We start from the raw sequence: 17,378 nt of genomic DNA, 5'->3' as shown, positions 1-17,378 counted from the left end.
ACAGTCTCGCTTCTCACGATATCAGAAACAATAGAAAATGCCAGAAACTACTTATGGCTTGCTCTGGTGCTCATGCCTTCATGTGAGGCAAAAATCGGTGATTAGGTTGAAAATCTGAGCAGGTAACACCGTGGTTTTCCAGGCACTCTATCCTCAAATTAAGCGCTCTCGGAATGTCTGTATGTGACGACGGTTCTCTCGTGTTGCAGGCTCACATGCTGATTGGCGTCCTTTGATGGCGATGACGAGGCACACTGGCACCTTTCAATGTCCACTTCGTTTGACGAAGAGTGATCTGACGTAAAACAGACACTTCTGCTCACAGAAGAGAGCGAACCTCTTCGCCTACTTCTACTTGTACACCGCATCTTTACAACAGTGATCACTCTTATCTGGCACCTTCATCTACGCATCGTAGGAGTATATCTTTCAGATTGTTGCAATATTCGCACACGCGTGAGAATTCGTTACAAGAAAATGATGTTTTAACAGTAATTACTTTAATTTACTTTTGTATTTTCGTGTGTGTGTGTGTGTGTGTGTGTGTGTGTGTGTGTGTGTGTACTATTACGTGTGCTGAAGATATACAGCCCTTTAGGATTGGCGATGGCAGGTTGTTGCCCAACTTAAACAAAACACATAGCCTACACAATGGTTCAAATGGCTCTGAACACTATGGGTCTTAACTTCTGAGGTCATCAGTCCCCTAGAACTTAGAACTACTTAAGGCTAGCTAACCTAAGGATATTACACACATCCATGCCTGAGGCAGGATTCGAACCTGAACCGCTCGGCCACGCCGGCCGGCTAGCCTACACGTCCTAAACAAGTTCTACATCTTCCTATTTACTCCTTAAGCCTCCCCACAGTGTGTGGCAAAGGGTACTTGGTGTAACACTGTCACTTCGTCCCCTATCTCTTCCAGCTGCCTCCTTGCGATCTCGAATCTCTCTATCTTCATAATCTTTTTGTGTGATGTGCGTGTGAAGAAGCAATATATTTAATAGTGAAACACACTGTGCAGAATGTCTATCTTGCAGCGTCAGCCACTGGAGATGGCTAAGAATCTCTGTGACGATTTTGCACTTAGTAAATGAACCTGTAACTAAACGCACTGCTCTTCTCTGAATCTCCTCTATTTCCTTTATCGGTCCTCTCTGGTACAGATTCCAAACTGACGAGAAAAGTACTTCCTTTGTTGGTAGACTATACTTCCTGAGAATTCTTCCAATGAATCTCAACCAGGCATCTACCATAGTTGAGAATAGTCTAAGGGTAAGGGTGATAAGGATAGAGGAGGGTAAGTGTGATATGATGGCCATAAACAGTTAGACAGAAATCGAGGACACAGGAGGAAGGAGTGGTGTTGCCTACAGTGATCGCCTGGGTCTTGGAAGGATTGACCTTGAGCAGCTACTGGTTACAACAAGTGGTGAACCGGTCAAGATGGGATTGGAGAAGGTGCTGGGAGCGTTGCAGGGTGGGGGCGAGGGCAAGGAAGGCATACTGGTGAAGGTGTAAGGGAGGTGAAGGCGGAGGCATGTCTGCCGTGTAAAGAAGGTAGAGAAGAGGGGAGAGGATGGAACCTTGGTGCACACCGGTGGAGGGGTAGAAGGAGTAGGAATCTGTGCTGTGAATGGTGACATAGAAAGGATGGTGGGAAAGGAAGGCGGCGATCAGACGAACGTAGTTAATAAGAAGGGCGAAGGTTTGGAGCTTAAAGAGCAGACCGGAATGTCATAAACGGTCGTAGTCACGTTCAGGTCGAGGGGGAGGAAGATGGCAGAGCGATGGGAAATGAGTTGTTCGGAGAGGAGGTGAGTGAGGTAAAGGAGAAGGTCATCGCAGAGAAGGATGGCTGAAAGCCTTATTGGGTAGAGAGAAAGAGGCAGTGCTGGTGGAGATGCCGGTGGATGCATCACGTAAGGATGGATTCCAGGACTTTGCTGCAATCCGAGGTAGGAGGAGACAGCGGAAGGTGGTTTGTTGGGTTTGAGGAAGATCAGGGTCTGGGAGATTTTCCACAGGTCGGGGTAGAAGCCAATAGACAAGACCACATTATATAGCCTGGCCAGGGTGGAGAGGAAGGAGGCGGAAGCTTCACAGAGGTGATGGTAAGTAACACGGTTGTAATCGGGAGCAGTGTTGCGTTTAGTGCAGAGTGTATCAATGATGTCTTGAGTGGTGATCGGGGTGTTGAGTTCTGTGTGTGCTATGTTGTCCAAGTACTGGAAGCCAGGAGTGAGGTGAGTGGCAGGGGTGTCAGTTCGATCGCAGACATCAGAGGAAAGGGAGTAATCGAGCTGAGGATCATCAGGGATGGTAAAGATATTGGAGAGGTAAGAAGCAAACTGGTTGGCCTTACAAATGGTATCAGGAAAGGGGTGGTCATCATGATGGAGAGGGTAGTAGGGAGGACGGGGTTAGATCCGGTAAGGCAGCAGAAGGCTGACCAATACTTAGATAAGTTAAGAGGCAAGGTAGCATTAAGACAGGTGCATGTCTGTCGCCAGTCCCAGCGTCTCTTGGCTATGAGCAAGTTTTGGATGTGTCGTTGGAGTTGCCAGTGGCAGCTTAGTGTGTCCTGGTCCAGTGTGTGAAAGAAAGTACAGTATAGATGGTGGGATTCCCAAAGGAGGAGGACGGCCTGTGGGAGTAGAGTGGGGCGGTGCGTGTGGATGATGACAGTAGGGTTGTGGGCCTCCATGACATCAGACAGGGTCTGCTTGAGAAAGAAGGCGGCATGGGTAATGTCATTAGGGGAGTGGTAGGTGAGGGGGTGGCAATCGATCTGGGCACTGAGGGTATCCCGGTAGGCATTCCAGTTGGCACAGGAATAGTCATGGATATATTTTGGGGGAGGGTCGAGGCAAGGGCCGGGACAGGGGAGACGACCGTCTGATATGGTGAGTAGGACAGGGAGATGGTCACTGCCAATAGAGTCGAGGACATCCACCACTATACGGCCAAGGAGGTTAGGGGAGGCCAGGACGACATCAGGAATGGTACTGGATTCAGGGGGAGGGTGTTGGGGAATGGGAAGGAGGTTACCCTGGAGGGTGGTGAGGAACCAATACCACCACCATAGCTGGGCGGTGGAACGACTATGGATGTTGAGGTCAGCATCAATCACATAGGAGGAGAAGGTACGGTCAGTGTGGGAAAGGAAGTCAAAAGGAATAGGGGCAGGGGGGTGGACATAGATGGTGGCACAGAAGAGACTGAGGATCAGGTGTTACCTGGGGTCGGGAAGGAGGGGTTGGAGCCGAACAGGGATCTGGCAGTGCTGGCCAATGGCTACCCCACCACACGCTATCTGGACGGTATTGTCAGAGCGGTGAAGGGGGTAGGGCTACGTGTGGATGGTATGTTGGGGCTGGAGAAAGGTTTCATTCAGAAGTATGGCATCCACGTGGTGGGTCATGAGGGTATGCATGAGGAAGTTCTTGTTAACGGGAAGGGAGTGGATGTTGTTGAACAAGATACAGTGCTGTTGCACCATGACGGGAAATTAGATGAGGGTGTCAATATGGGAGAAGGTGAAGTGGGCTTGGTTATGGGAGTTGGTGGCATTAAGGTGCAAAATGAAGTGGGCAGCGAGGGACATTGGCTTAAGGATGTGGGGGTGCTGGAAAGGATGCACATTTTGAAAGACGATGGTAATGAACCTGGTCATATTCTCGGCAGTGGGAGTGGCGATGAATGGAGTTGCCAGGAGGGGTGGGGGCATCCAGAGAGTGGACTGTGATGGTGAGTTCAGGAGTGGAGGGGCTGTCGGGCCTTGCACTTCTGGGAATAGGTGGGGTGGGGAAGATTGCAAGTCTTACAGGAAGAAGAGGACTGGAGGTAGGGACACTGCCAGAGGAAGTGCGCCTGCTTACAGTGCAGGCAGACTGGGGCTTCGCGGCACTCACATGTTAGATGTGCAATGTAGTGCAAACACCGCTGGTAGTGGATGGATTGGGGAGGGGAATGGGAGTGGTCAACCTTGTAACAGCGATGAAACAGCAGGGCACTCTCCTTTAGGAGAAAGTCTATAGAGGGAGCATGCTCGTAGAAAACCCACGTAAGGTGGGTGCGGCCGGCAGGATTATAGATCCAGTGGACGGCATGCACGTCCAAGTAGGGGTGCACCTTGACCTACGCCAACACCTCCTCCTCCGTGATTGGCGGACTAAGCCGAGTGATCACTGTGGTGAGGGTTGGCAGGCGACACAGGGGTTGGGGTTGGTGATAGGAGGAAGGTGAAGAATCAGGGCAGAGGGAAGCATTTGGATGAAGCAGGTGATATGGATTCTTGAGAGGATGTCAGAATGGAGGGTGGGGCTTGGGGAGGTGATAAGGACAGAGTCCCCATGGGGAGTGAGGAGGGAGCTAGGGGCTCTGGGAAAGTGTTGGCGTAGGAGCAGGGTGAGGTTCCTAGCCGCCAGGAGAGACGGATCGGGATGGGACTGGATGTATCTATAGGAGTGGCAGAAGTGGCAGGTCGGGAGACATACATGGCATCTCGGGGGGGGGGGGAGGGGAGGAAGAGCCTGGGACTTCTTTGGAGCTGAGGAGGTGGGTGTGTTGCTGGGGTGCTTAATAGCAGCGAAAGGGTGGGAAGAGGCAAGGGGGATGGGAGCAACTGGGAGATGGTGGGAGGTGACAGGTCCCAGCTTTGGTTTTGGTGTCGGTGCTGGTGATCGTGATTGCGATGGTGATGGCGATGGCGTGGGGTGGGCTGTGGCCCTCTGGGCCACCACCCTGGCGAGGGCCGCAGGAGCAGTCGAAACAGCATGGGGGAGTGGAGGGAAAGGGTTGAAGGAGGTGGCTTGGGTTGAAGGAGCAGGGGATGGGGTGATGAAGGGTGCAGAGATGGGAAGGGTTAGAAGTGGGAGGATGGATTGGGGGGGGGGGGGGACTGGGCGCACCACGGAATCATGGTGGTGGCAGTGGAGGGGGAAGTGCAGATGATGGCCGTGGTGGTTGTGGTGGTGGCGGGGGTAGTCATGGTAAAGGTTATGAGGGTGAGAATGGAAAAACAGGACAGGAGACACAGGACAAACAAGGGACAAAGACAGTGATGGAGCACACACAAAGACGAAGATGAAGACGAAGAATGAGACGGAGACGAAGATGAAAATTCCGCCTGCGGTCGAAGCCCCACTCCGCTGCCGCCGACGGGAGGGCGGGCGATCGCAGTGTGGGGGGGGGGGGGGGGGGGGAAGATCTGCTGTCGGAGGCGGCGATGGGCTGACCGCGTCCGCTGCTGTGGCAGGGGTGCTGGGTTGCTGGGCTGTCTGGTGGGCGGCGCTGGGACCTGCTGACGTCGCTAGGGACCGGCTGGCGCTGCTGGAAGCTGCCGACGCTGCTGCGGTCGCCGGGACTGTGGCTGCTGCTGCTGCTGCTGCTGCTGCTGCTGGGGGACTGGTCTGCTGCATCATCTGCTGCTGCTGCATTAGCTGCTGCCGAAACACCTAACGCTTCCACAATTGCAAATGCAATCCTCGAAGGGCAGCACTCGAAACGAGTTCTGCTGAAGATCTATTAACGAAGTTTCAAGAACTGGCTTTATATGATTACTCTAGGGGTATACATGGTGAGCACAAAGTCTTTCCCTGATTATAACAATTTATTACAGAATAACCATTTGACACAATAATTTACATTTGATGCCGTTACATAGGTTAGTGTTACTAACTGTTTTTTTTTTAAGACCATTTACGTTAGTAAACCTCAACATATGCTCCTTGGTAGCTCAGAGAATGTCGAGGCGGTATTCCAGTTTCCACCATGTGTTCCTTGACATGTGTTCTGTCACAGTACTCACAGCAGCTTGTGTCCCAGCCTTCAGTTCTTAGACGTCAGCAACTGGTGTGATGAAGACTGTCCTTGATATAGCGCCAGAAAAAAGTCAAGCGGCGTAATGTTTGGAGAGGGAAGTAATGTCCGGATTAGAATAATTACTGCACGCACAAAGGCCTTCAAACAATCATTCCTTCCTCGCTCCACACGTGAATGGAACAGCAGGAAACCCTAATAACTGGTACAGTGGGACGAACCCTCTGCCATGCGCCTCATACTAGTTTGCAGAGTATAGATGTAGATGTATAGGTAGGTGTAGAGTCTCTGGAAAGTAACGTCTCAGAAAACACACAATCAATACTTACGAAAATATAAAAACATGAGATTCCACACAAACAAGACAGCGTTCGATACTCTACGTAATCAGACCCAGCGAAATCTGTTCCTATTGGCTGTTAACATTGAAGCATACGACAACTCTGCTGCCGGCACACACCACACTTGTGGGCTAAAATACACCATCGAAAACATTAGTACACCTAGAAAGACGACGTCGCTTTGGATCCGATGGCGGCATATGCAACCGGGAGTATAACAGACGTACTGATAACGGTTTCAACGTCGTCAGCCAAAAGATAGTGTAGTGGCCAAGCTACCAGAGCGCTGTCTGTATCTACCCTTTAGTAGCGAATGCTCACAGGCAGAAGGGTCAGTGTCATGCAAACGTGTAAGGCAAGCAAGCAACCATGCCATGGAGATGCACTCGTGCTTCCTACAGCCAACTAAGCGAGTCTGAAAGGGGTCAGATTGTGGATTTCTGAGTGGCGAGACCATCCTTTCGGAGAATTGCCACATACATTGGACATGCTAAGTCAGTTGCGCAACGACGCTGGTTTCAGTGGTAACGTGAACATTCCCACACCCGTAGACAATGTTCTTGGCACTTGCGCAGCACAGCACTCATCAGGATAGACGAATTATGGGGGCAGCAGCGGCAGATCGTACAGCTACCACAGCACAGATCAGAGGACTTGTGAGCCCAGACGTGTCAGCACAACCTGTTGCGAACCGGTTATTAGCGGTGGGACTATGGGCGCACGCACCTCTAGCCTGCCTTCCACTCACGCCACAGCGTCGACGTGCACAGCTGGACTGGGGCCGTAAGACGATTGCTTGGAAGATGGAATGGTGAGACGTCGTCTTCAGTGATGAAATCAGATTCTGCCTACATGAAAGTGATCGTCGTTCACACTTACGACGTAGACCTGTTGAGTGTTGTCTTGTAAGGGAGCATTTGTCGAAGACACACTGACCCCATCCTAAGCTTTATGGTCTGGAGACCGATAAGCTACAACTCTTGTTGACCTTTGGTGTATCTGGAGGAGACGCTAACCAGCGCTCGATACATGCAGAATGTTGTGGGGCCTGTACGTTTGTAGTTCTTGCAATAGGAAGGTGATGTGTTGTTGCAACAGGATAATGCTCGTCCGCACACTTCCAGTGAAACTCAATGTGCTCTGAAAGACATGCAGCAACTTCTCTGGCCAGCACAATCTCTGGAAAAGTCCCCAACCGACATTCTGGGTCGAGAAGTGACTCGTACGACTCGTCAACCAACAACTCTTACAGAACTGCATGAACAGGTCGAGCAGGTATGGAATAACGTATCCCATGCCTGAAGTGCCTTCCGTAGAGGCCACACCACGTAGTAATACGGGCATTTCAGCATAGATCGATATCCGGTACCTCAGAACCGTTTCTACTGTTGATCTGTAAATGTAACCATTTCATGCACTGCACATGCACTGTTGCAACAATAAATCTTCAGTGAACTGTAAACCTCTAAAAGGGTGTACTGATGATTTTTCCAGCACTGTACAACCACATCTGAATCTAAACTACCCAAAAGCTATCGCCTCCACACGCCACAGGAAACGCCGTGTTCCCAACTTCATGGGCTTCTGTCATTACTACACTTACAAAGTGATTGCTTTTTGCCTCAGCGATAAACGTTACTGTTAGCGTTGTCCCCTGCCATGCTAATCGGTGTTGTATGTTGGAAGGTGTCCAGGGACTCTTATCTCCTCCTCATTGCACGACCAAACTTACTCTAATATAAAGGAAAAAACTCTCTGATGCTCAATGGTTTGCTGACAAGAGAAAAATTGGCATCTGTCTGGTGACAGGAGACATCTCAAGCAGTCAGACTTCATTGTCAAGAAATTATATCCATGCTAAGGCGGTATAATACACTGAGCTATAAGTATTCCAAACTGAACCATGAATTAATATACAGATTGATTAATTCAATGTTTGAAAACTCGATGGCTCAAGACTCAAAAGAAATATCCTGCAATTTTTTGCTGGCTTCACAAATTTTATCCCAAGGCATCATCTACAAGATGTACCCGAAAACAACCGCCGTAATTCCGGAGGCTGTTCATGAATAATTTTTGAATATTTAAGGAGAATGGCCCTTAGTCTGCCGCGGCTCATTACGGAGTAATAATATATATATATATATATATATATATATATATATATATATATATATATATATATATATGTATATATATGCTACCCCAGTTTCCACGCTTTCCGTGAAAGTTACTTCACAATACAGAACAAATCTATAATACGAAATCAAAGATAGTACAACACAAAACAAAATATCTAGTTTAATGTAAGTGACTATGTACAGATGAAAAAGTATTGTCCTTTGCATAACGTTACATATCCCCTACTATCAAAATGTTCGTAGTTGTACAGAAAGTAAATACTCTACACTCAACTAACTATTCTAGTGTTGTCAACGTTTATATAATTTCATAAGGCAGAAACATTATATTACCAGATAAATGCTACTTACCTCGCTACGACTGTCTCGTTGTCTACCGTGTCGGTTCCTGTTTATGCTTCCCAATTAATGAGTCCAAGGGTTTTTGTTTCAGTAAATATTGCCGAAATATTGTTGCTTATTGACATCATCAGTATTTACTCATAAATTCTTGACACTTTCTACAACACCATTTTGTTAAGCAGATGCGTTCTTCAGGGTTTCAATGCAAAGCAAAGAATTTGATAGTTACATTTACCAATCTCGACACAACCAATCTCAGCGTATATAAGTGTTCTTCCTCCTTGTCTGGAACCAAATTCCCATAAGGAACCTTAGCAAGCAGTCCTGTACTGTCTGCTATGTTCCATGTCTTCCAAGACAAGATACACACACAGTCAGGTGGCTTGCGGAGTATGGATGTAGATGTAGAACTGAAACTGTTATGTCGCGTATGGCGCCTAAAATTCCTGTAAGTATTACGTACAGAGCTCCCAGATACTTCTAGAACAGGATAAAATTCAAATGAAATTTATTATGACTGTCTTAACTGAAATTACTCTTCAGGTATATTTACATAGTGTGTCTGGAAATTATTACTTATATAAAGATTTATGCGCTTCATAATTCATAATAAAGGTTGCAAGCTTTGACAATACAAAAGACTGCCTGTCTTTCTGTAATGGTCGATTGAATTATCTACAGCAAAATAAGAAAAATTAAAAATGAAAACAGAAATTTTGTTTTGCCTGAAGACTAAAGCATAATATTATTAACTTCACTAAAGTGGTTTTTGACTCCTTTAAGTTAACAGTTGTGATTAATAATTTTCATGGTTCAAGATCGATGTCGCTAAATGGATCGATGTGAAAAATAATATTATATTACCAGAGAAATGTTGCTTTGATGATCAAATATATGCAAAATTATCTTTAGATGTGGCATGTATAATTTAAATATAAAAATTAACTCAATTCTGGCCAAAATTTACACGGAATCGAATATTTCAATTCAAGTTCAAAAGTTCTCATGAGGCAAGATTCATTACTCATGGATGCCGTCCCTGACGGAACAGGTCACCATAGCGTCGTTGTGTGGTTGTTTCGGTGCATTCATTGAACTCATACAAGAATTGAATATAACCTAGCTCTTCCTAAGTAAACTTCTCTGTACAGCTGTGTTAACGTGCAGCTAACATTGTTGAAAAGTAAACCCGGAACTGAGCAACACTTAATGCAATCTTGACGAAGAGTAAAGTGGGCTTTGCCGTTGTCAGCAGCACGTACCGTGAGTAAATCGAGCAGCTTTGTTTCTAAACAAGACACACAGAACACTGTTTAAATTTGCATTGTTGAGCAGATATTTACAGTGCAATGCAGACACAAAGGTAACGGGTGTAAGAAACTGAACGAAATGTAATTACTTTGTAGCGCGCCGCTACCGACTACTGGAGCCTTATACCAAAATACTCCAAAATATCCCAGAACATTCTCTGTAATTTTATCGTTGGATTGCGTGTTCATCCTCTATTAATAATAGACGGATACGACATGCCACTTGGAATTGCAAATGGCGTTTCAGGGAAGAATCAGCGTTCTCCGATGTGATTCATACCATAAACGTTTCTGTAAGCGCAAGCTGCGCACAAGTATGAATTGATTTGCTTCAAAAGTCGCTAGTCTCATTCCTAATACTTGTTGGGCTTTGCGTATGGTAGTCTTGTGAATCATCCTATATCAATTTGTAAAGATACTTTCGTCCCAGATTCTTGGAGATGAATGCTGATAATTCGAATTTACGAGCACAGATCACAAGAAACGTCTTTCCCCTGCCACTTTCAGAACTGTAGAATGAGAAACTTTCCTTAGAACACTTTTATTTTCAAAATTGTGAAAGTTGAATGATATTTAGTTTGCGTGCGTGTGTGTGTGTGTGTGTGTGTGTGTGTGTGTGTGTGTGTGTACGTGTCTGCTAGAATGTATGACGAATTCGTGGTGCGTCGCAGGTGCTAGCAGCAACTCTATTTTAGATAAGAAAGCTAACTATCCACAGTGACGGTAGACATCTGTTACAAAACATACTTCCCCTGCATTACTCCTCACCATTGTGGCACTTGCTTGACTTGCACACTGCAACCTCATTTAAAATCAGCCATGTTAAAATGTAAAATGTAAGATTTCAGGCCGTTAATGCTTCGTGTCTGACGACAGCCACTAATAGTAATAATAATAGTAGTAGTAATAATAATAATTCTGTGTACAGCATTATAGTAGATCTTATGTAGTTACTGCTGTGTCGTGCTGTCAATTAATTAATTTATCTGTTTCGAAGCGAGTAAGGAATCAATTTCTGGACTACTGCAGTTACTATCCGCAACTTGGAGAAGTCATTTTCTTGAGATATGTAAGATTTGTTATGTATATGTCTCTCTTTAATCATCAGCAATGTATTGGACAAAGCGTAACATACATGGTGGTCCATTGATCGTGGCCGGGCTAAATATCTCACGAAATAGGCGTCAAACGAAAAAACTACAAAGAACGAAACTTGTCTAACTTGAAGGGGGAAACCAGATAGCGCTATGCTTGGCCCGCTAGATGGCGCTGCCATAGGTCAAACGGATATCAACTGCGTTGTTTTAAAAATAGGAACGGCCGTTTTTTATTACATATTCGTGTAGTAAGTAAAGAAATATGAATGTTTTAATAGGACCACGTTTTCGCTTTGTGATAGATGGCGCTGTAATAGTCACAAACATATGACTCACAATTTTAGACGCACAGTTGGTAACAGGTAGGTTTTTTAAATTAAAATTTTAAAATTAAATTTTAAATTAAAATACAGAACGTAGGTACGTTTGAACATTTTATTTCGGTTGTTCCAATGTGATACATGTACCTTTGTGAACTTATCATTTTGAGAACGAATGCTGTTACAGCGTGATTATCTGTAAATACCACATTAATGCAATAAATGCTCAAAATGATGTCCGTCAACTTCAATGCATTTGGCAATACGTGCAACGACATTCCTCTCAACAGCGAGTAGTTCGCCTTCCGTAATGTTCGCACATGCCTTGACAATGCACTGACGCATGTTGTCAGGCGTTGTCGGTGGATCACGATAGCAAATATCCTTCAACTTTCCCCACAGAAAGAAATCCGGGTACGTCAGATCGGGTGAACGTGCGGGTCATGGTGCTTCGACGAGCAATCCACGTGTCATGAAATATGCTATTCAATACCGCTTCAACCGCACACGAGCTATGCGCCGGACATCCATCACGTTGGAAGTACATCGCCATTCCGTCATGCAGTGAAACCTCTTGTAGTAACATCGGTAGAATATTACATAGGAAATCAGCACACAGTGCACCATTTAGGTTGCCATCGATAAAATGGGGGCCAATTATCCTTCCTCCCATAATGCCGCACCATACATTAACCCGCCAAGGTCGCTGGTGTTCCACTCGACGCAGCCATCGTGGATTTTCCGTTGCCCAATAGTGCTTATTATGCCGGTTTACGTTACCGATGTTGGTGAATGACGCTTCGTCGCTAAATACACTCCTGGAAATTGAAATAAGAACACCGTGAATTCATTGTCCCAGGAAGGGGAAACTTTATTGACACATTCCTGGGGTCAGATACATCACATGATCACACTGACAGAACCACAGGCACATAGACACAGGCAACAGAGCATCCACAATGTCGGCACTAGTACAGTGTACATCCACCTTTCGCAGCAATGCAGGCTGCTATTCTCCCATGGAGACGATCGTAGAGATGCTGGATGTAGTCCTGTGGAACGGCTTGCCATGCCATTTCCACCTGGCGCCTCAGTTGGACCAGCGTTCGTGCTGGACGTGCAGACCGCGTGAGACGACGCTTCATCCAGTCCCAAACATGCTCAATGGGGGACAGATCCGGAGATCTTGCTGGCCAGGGTAGTGGACTTACACCTTCTAGAGCACGTTGGGTGGCACGGGATACATGCGGACGTGCATTGTCCTGTTGGAACAGCAAGTTCCCTTGCCGGTCTAGGAATGGTAGAACGATGGGTTCGATGACGGTTTGGATGTACCGTGCACTATTCAGTGTCCCCTCGACGATCACCAGTGGTGTACGGCCAGTGTAGGAGATCGCTCCCCACACCATGATGCCGGGTGTTGGCCCTGTGTGCCTCGGTCGTATGCAGTCCTGATTGTGGCGCTCACCTGCACGGCGACAAACACGCATACGACCATCATTGGCATCAAGGCAGAAGCGACTCTCATCGCTGAAGACGACACGTCTCCATTCGTCCCTCCATTCACGCCTGTCGCGACACCACTGGAGGCGGGCTGCACGATGTTGGGGCGTGAGCGGAAGACGGCCTAACGGTGTGCGGGACCGTAGCCCAGCTTCATGGAGACGGTTGCGAATGGTTCTCGCCGATACCCCAGGAGCAACAGTGTCCCTAATTTGCTGGGAAGTGGCGGTGCGGTCCCCTATGGCACTGCGTAGGATCCTACGGTCTTGGCGTGCATCCGTGCGTCGCTGCGGTCCGGTCCCAGGTCGACGAGCACGTGCACCTTCCGCCGACCACTGGCGACAACATCGATGTACTGTGGAGACCTCACGCCCCACGTGTTGAGCAATTCGGCGGTACGTCCACCCGGCCTCCCGCATGCCCACTATACGCCCTCGCTCAAAGTCCGTCAACTGCACATACGGTTCACGTCCACGCTGTCGCGGCATGCTACCAGTGTTAAAGACTGCGATGGAGCTCCGTATGCCACGGCAAACTGGCTGACACTGACGGCGGCGGTGCACAAATGCTGCGCAGCTAGCGCCATTCGTCGGCCAACACCGCGGTTCCTGGTGTGTCCGCTGTGCCGTGCGTGTGATCATTGCTTGTACAGCCCTCTCGCAGTGTCCGGAGCAAGTATGGTGGGTGTGACACACCGGTGTCAATGTGTTCTTTTTTCCATTTCCAGGAGTGTAGAACGCGTGCAAAAAATCTGTCATCGTCACGTAATTTCTCTTGTGCCCAGTGGCAGAACTGTACACGACGTTCAAAGTCGTCGACATGCAATTGCTGGTGCATAGAAATATGGTACGGGTGCAATCGATGTTGATGTATCATCATTTTCCGGCTGGGGTGGCCGAGCGGCTCTAGGCGCTACAGTCTGGAACCGCGCGACCGCTACGGTCGCAGGTTCGAATCCTGCCTCGGGCATGGGTGTGTGTGATATCCTTAGATTAGTTAGGTTTAAGTAGTTCTAAGTTCTAGGGGACTGATGACCTCAGAAGTTCCATAGTGCTCCGAACCATTTTTTTTTTTTTTTTTTTTTTTTTTTTTTTTTTTTTTTTTGTATCGTCATTTGGTGCAGCAGCAAACAGCCCTACATTGCTGCTCACACTTTTCTTAAGGTCATTTTTTATTACAGAGAGTGAAAATCGTAGGTGGGGTCTGGAATGTTTTTAATAGCCTGGCAGGCAGCACTGTGCGATGGTGAGGGAATGGCCGAGGGCCAATATAGGACACCTGCATCACAAGGTCGGCCCACACATTGGTGGAGGGATGGGCCTTTGTCTTCCAGCTGCCTCAATGTCCAGTCCTTCTCCACCCACCATGCAGGCCACCGCAGGACCAAACAAAGGCAGCATTTGAAATGAATGTAGAACCCTCAAGCACAATGTATAATGTTTAACAGCACCACATCTAATTACAAAACACGTTTGCCATGTTGCTTCCAACTTAGCAATTTGTAAAATAAATTCTGCATGCCCTCTCTGCTCAAACGTACCTGGGCACCTGAAAGGGACATTGCAATGGGATGTACCTACCGGTCAAATTGCACACCGTATTTAGAGTAAGAAAATCATTACTGGTATGAGAAGAGAAGTTATTTTAGAAACTCATTAATAAAATGTGCTGGATTTGCGACCATTGCCTTCCAAACTTCACAGAAAATGCAATAGAGGTAGAGGTCCCGAGTTCGAATCTCGGTCCGCCACACAGTTTTAATCTGCCAGGAAAGTTTCATATCAGCACACACTCCACTGCAGAGTGAAAATTTCATTCTGGATTACGGAGATGCGTCGTGAACTAAAATGGAAATCTCTGGAGGGAAGACGATCCTCTTTTCGTAAGGCTCTGTTACAGAAATTTGGAGAACCATCATTTGAGGCTGACTGCAGAACGATTCTGCTGCCACAAACGTAATTTCACGTTAGTATCATGAAGATAAAATGCAAGATATTATGGCTTGTACGGTGGCAGTCAGACAGTCGATTTTCCGTCGCTCTATTTGCGAGCCGGCCGGTGTGGCCGTGCGGTTCTAGGCGCTTCAGTCTGGAGCCGCGTGACCGCTACGGTCGCAGGTTCGAAACCTGCCTCGGGCATGGATGTGTGTGATGTCCTTAGGTTAGTTAGGTTTAAGCAGTTCTAAGTTCTAGGGGACTGATGACCACAGATGTTAAGTCCCATAGCGCTCAGAGCCATTTGAACAATCTATTGGCGAGTGAAAGAGGAAAGCAAATGACTAGTGGTACTTCGAAGTACCCATTACCATGTATCCTACGGTGGTTTGCGGAGTATTTATGTAGACATAAATGTGGATTTGGGAAGAAGCAGTGCATTCGGTGGCTGCTGGCTACAATAGCAAGCACACATCGCCGGCGGTAGAGGCAGCGTTCACTGCCCGATCCAGTTTGGAAATTTGGAAATTTGTCGTAAGATCTTATGGGGCCAAACTGCTGACGTCATCGGTCCCTAAGCTTACGCACTACTTAATCTAACTTAAGCTAACTTACACTAAGGACAACACACACATCCATGCCTGAGGGAGGACTCGAACCTCCGACGGGGGGAGTCGCGTGGACCGTGAGAAGCCCCCCTAGACCGCTCGGCTACCCTGCGCGGCCCCTGACCCAGTGCAAAATGGTGTCTATACGGCCGGAGTCACATGGCATAGACTGAGCAGACCATGCAAGATATGCTCCATCTTTATTGCTCCTGTCCTGTCCTAGTGGTGGTGATAGAAGCACAAGTAGGTGGAGGAAGTTGTTTGAACTTCGGACAGTAGTGTAAATTAGCAATGTACTGTGTGTGTGACGCACAATGTGGGTACATACATGTCTCTAAAAATGATTCTACTTTTATTTCTTAAATTTCCCAATGTTTTTTATAGGTCTACTAGACATACAATGAGATGATAAAACTAACAAAATGGCTCTGAGCAGTATGGGACTTAACATCTGTGGTCATCAGTCCCCTAGAACTTAGAACTACTTAAACCTAACTAACCTAAGGACATCACACACATCCATGCCCAAGGCAGGATTCGATCCTGCGACCGTAGCAGTCGCGCGGTTGATGAAAGTAACAGAACATTTCCTAATATCGCGTCGGACCTCCTTTTGCCCAGCATAGTGTAGGTGGGAATTTAAGGAGATGGGACCTGGATAAACTGAAAGAACCAGAGGTTGTACAGAGTTTCAGGGAGAGCATAAGGGAACAATTGACAGGAATGGGGGAAAGAAATACAGTAGAAGAAGAATGGGTAGCTTTGAGGGATGAAGTAGCGAAGGCAGCAGAGGATCAAGTAGGTAAAAAGACGAGGGCTAGTAGAAATCTTTGGGTAACAGAAGAAATATTGAATTTAATTGATGAAAGGAGAAAATATAAAAATGCAGTAAATGAAGCAGGCAAAAAGGAATACAAACGTCTCAAAAATGAGATCGACAGGAAGTGCAAAATGGCTAAGCAGGGATGGCTAGAGGACAAATGTAAGGATGTAGAGGCCTATCTCACTAGGGGTAAGATAGATACTGCCTACAGGAAAATTAAAGAGACCTTTGGAGATAAGAGAACGACTTGTATGAATATCAGGAGCTCAGATGGAAACCCAGTTCTAAGCAAAGAAGGGAAAGCAGAAAGGTGGAAGGAGTATAGAGAGGGTCTATACAAGGGCGATGTACTTGAGGACAATATTATGGAAATGGAAGAGGATGTAGATGAAGATGAAATGGGGGATATGATACTGCGTGAACAGTTTGACAGAGCACTGAAAGACCTGAGTCGAAACAAGGCCCCCGGAGTAGACAACATTCCATTGGAACTATTGACGGCCTTGGGAGAGCCAGTCCTGACAAAACTCTACCATCTGGTGAGCAAGATGTATGAAACAGGCGAAATACCCTCAGACTTAAAGAAGAATATAACAATTCCAATCCCAAAGAAAGCAGGTGTTGACAGATGTGAAATTTACCGGGCTATCAGTTTAATAAGTCACAGCTGCAAAATACTAACACGAATTCTTTACAGACGAATGGAAAAACTAGTAGAAGCCAACCTCGGGGATGATCATTTTGGATTCCGTAGAAACACTGGAACACGTGAGGCAATACTCACCTTATGACTTATCTTAGAAGAAAGATTAAGGAAAGGCAAATATACGTTTCTAGCATTTGTAGACTTAGAGAAAGCTTTTGACAATGTTGACTGGAATACTCTCTTTCAAATTCTAAAGGTGGCAGGGGTAAAATACAGGGAGCGAAAGGCTATTTACAATTTGTACAGAAACCAGATGGCAGTTATAAGAGTCGAGGAACATGAAAGGGAAGCAGTGGTTGGGAAGGGAGTAAGACAGGGTTGTAGCTTCTCCCCGATGTTGTTTAATCTGTATATTGAGCAAGCAGTAAAGGACACAAAAGAAAAATTTGGAGTAGGTATTAAAATTCATGGAGAAGAAATAAAAACTTTG

Source organism: Schistocerca serialis, chromosome 1, assembly GCF_023864345.2.
Source record: "Schistocerca serialis cubense isolate TAMUIC-IGC-003099 chromosome 1, iqSchSeri2.2, whole genome shotgun sequence".
Classification (NCBI taxonomy): Eukaryota; Metazoa; Arthropoda; class Insecta; order Orthoptera; family Acrididae; genus Schistocerca; species Schistocerca serialis.
Note: the sequence above shows the minus strand (reverse complement) of the source record.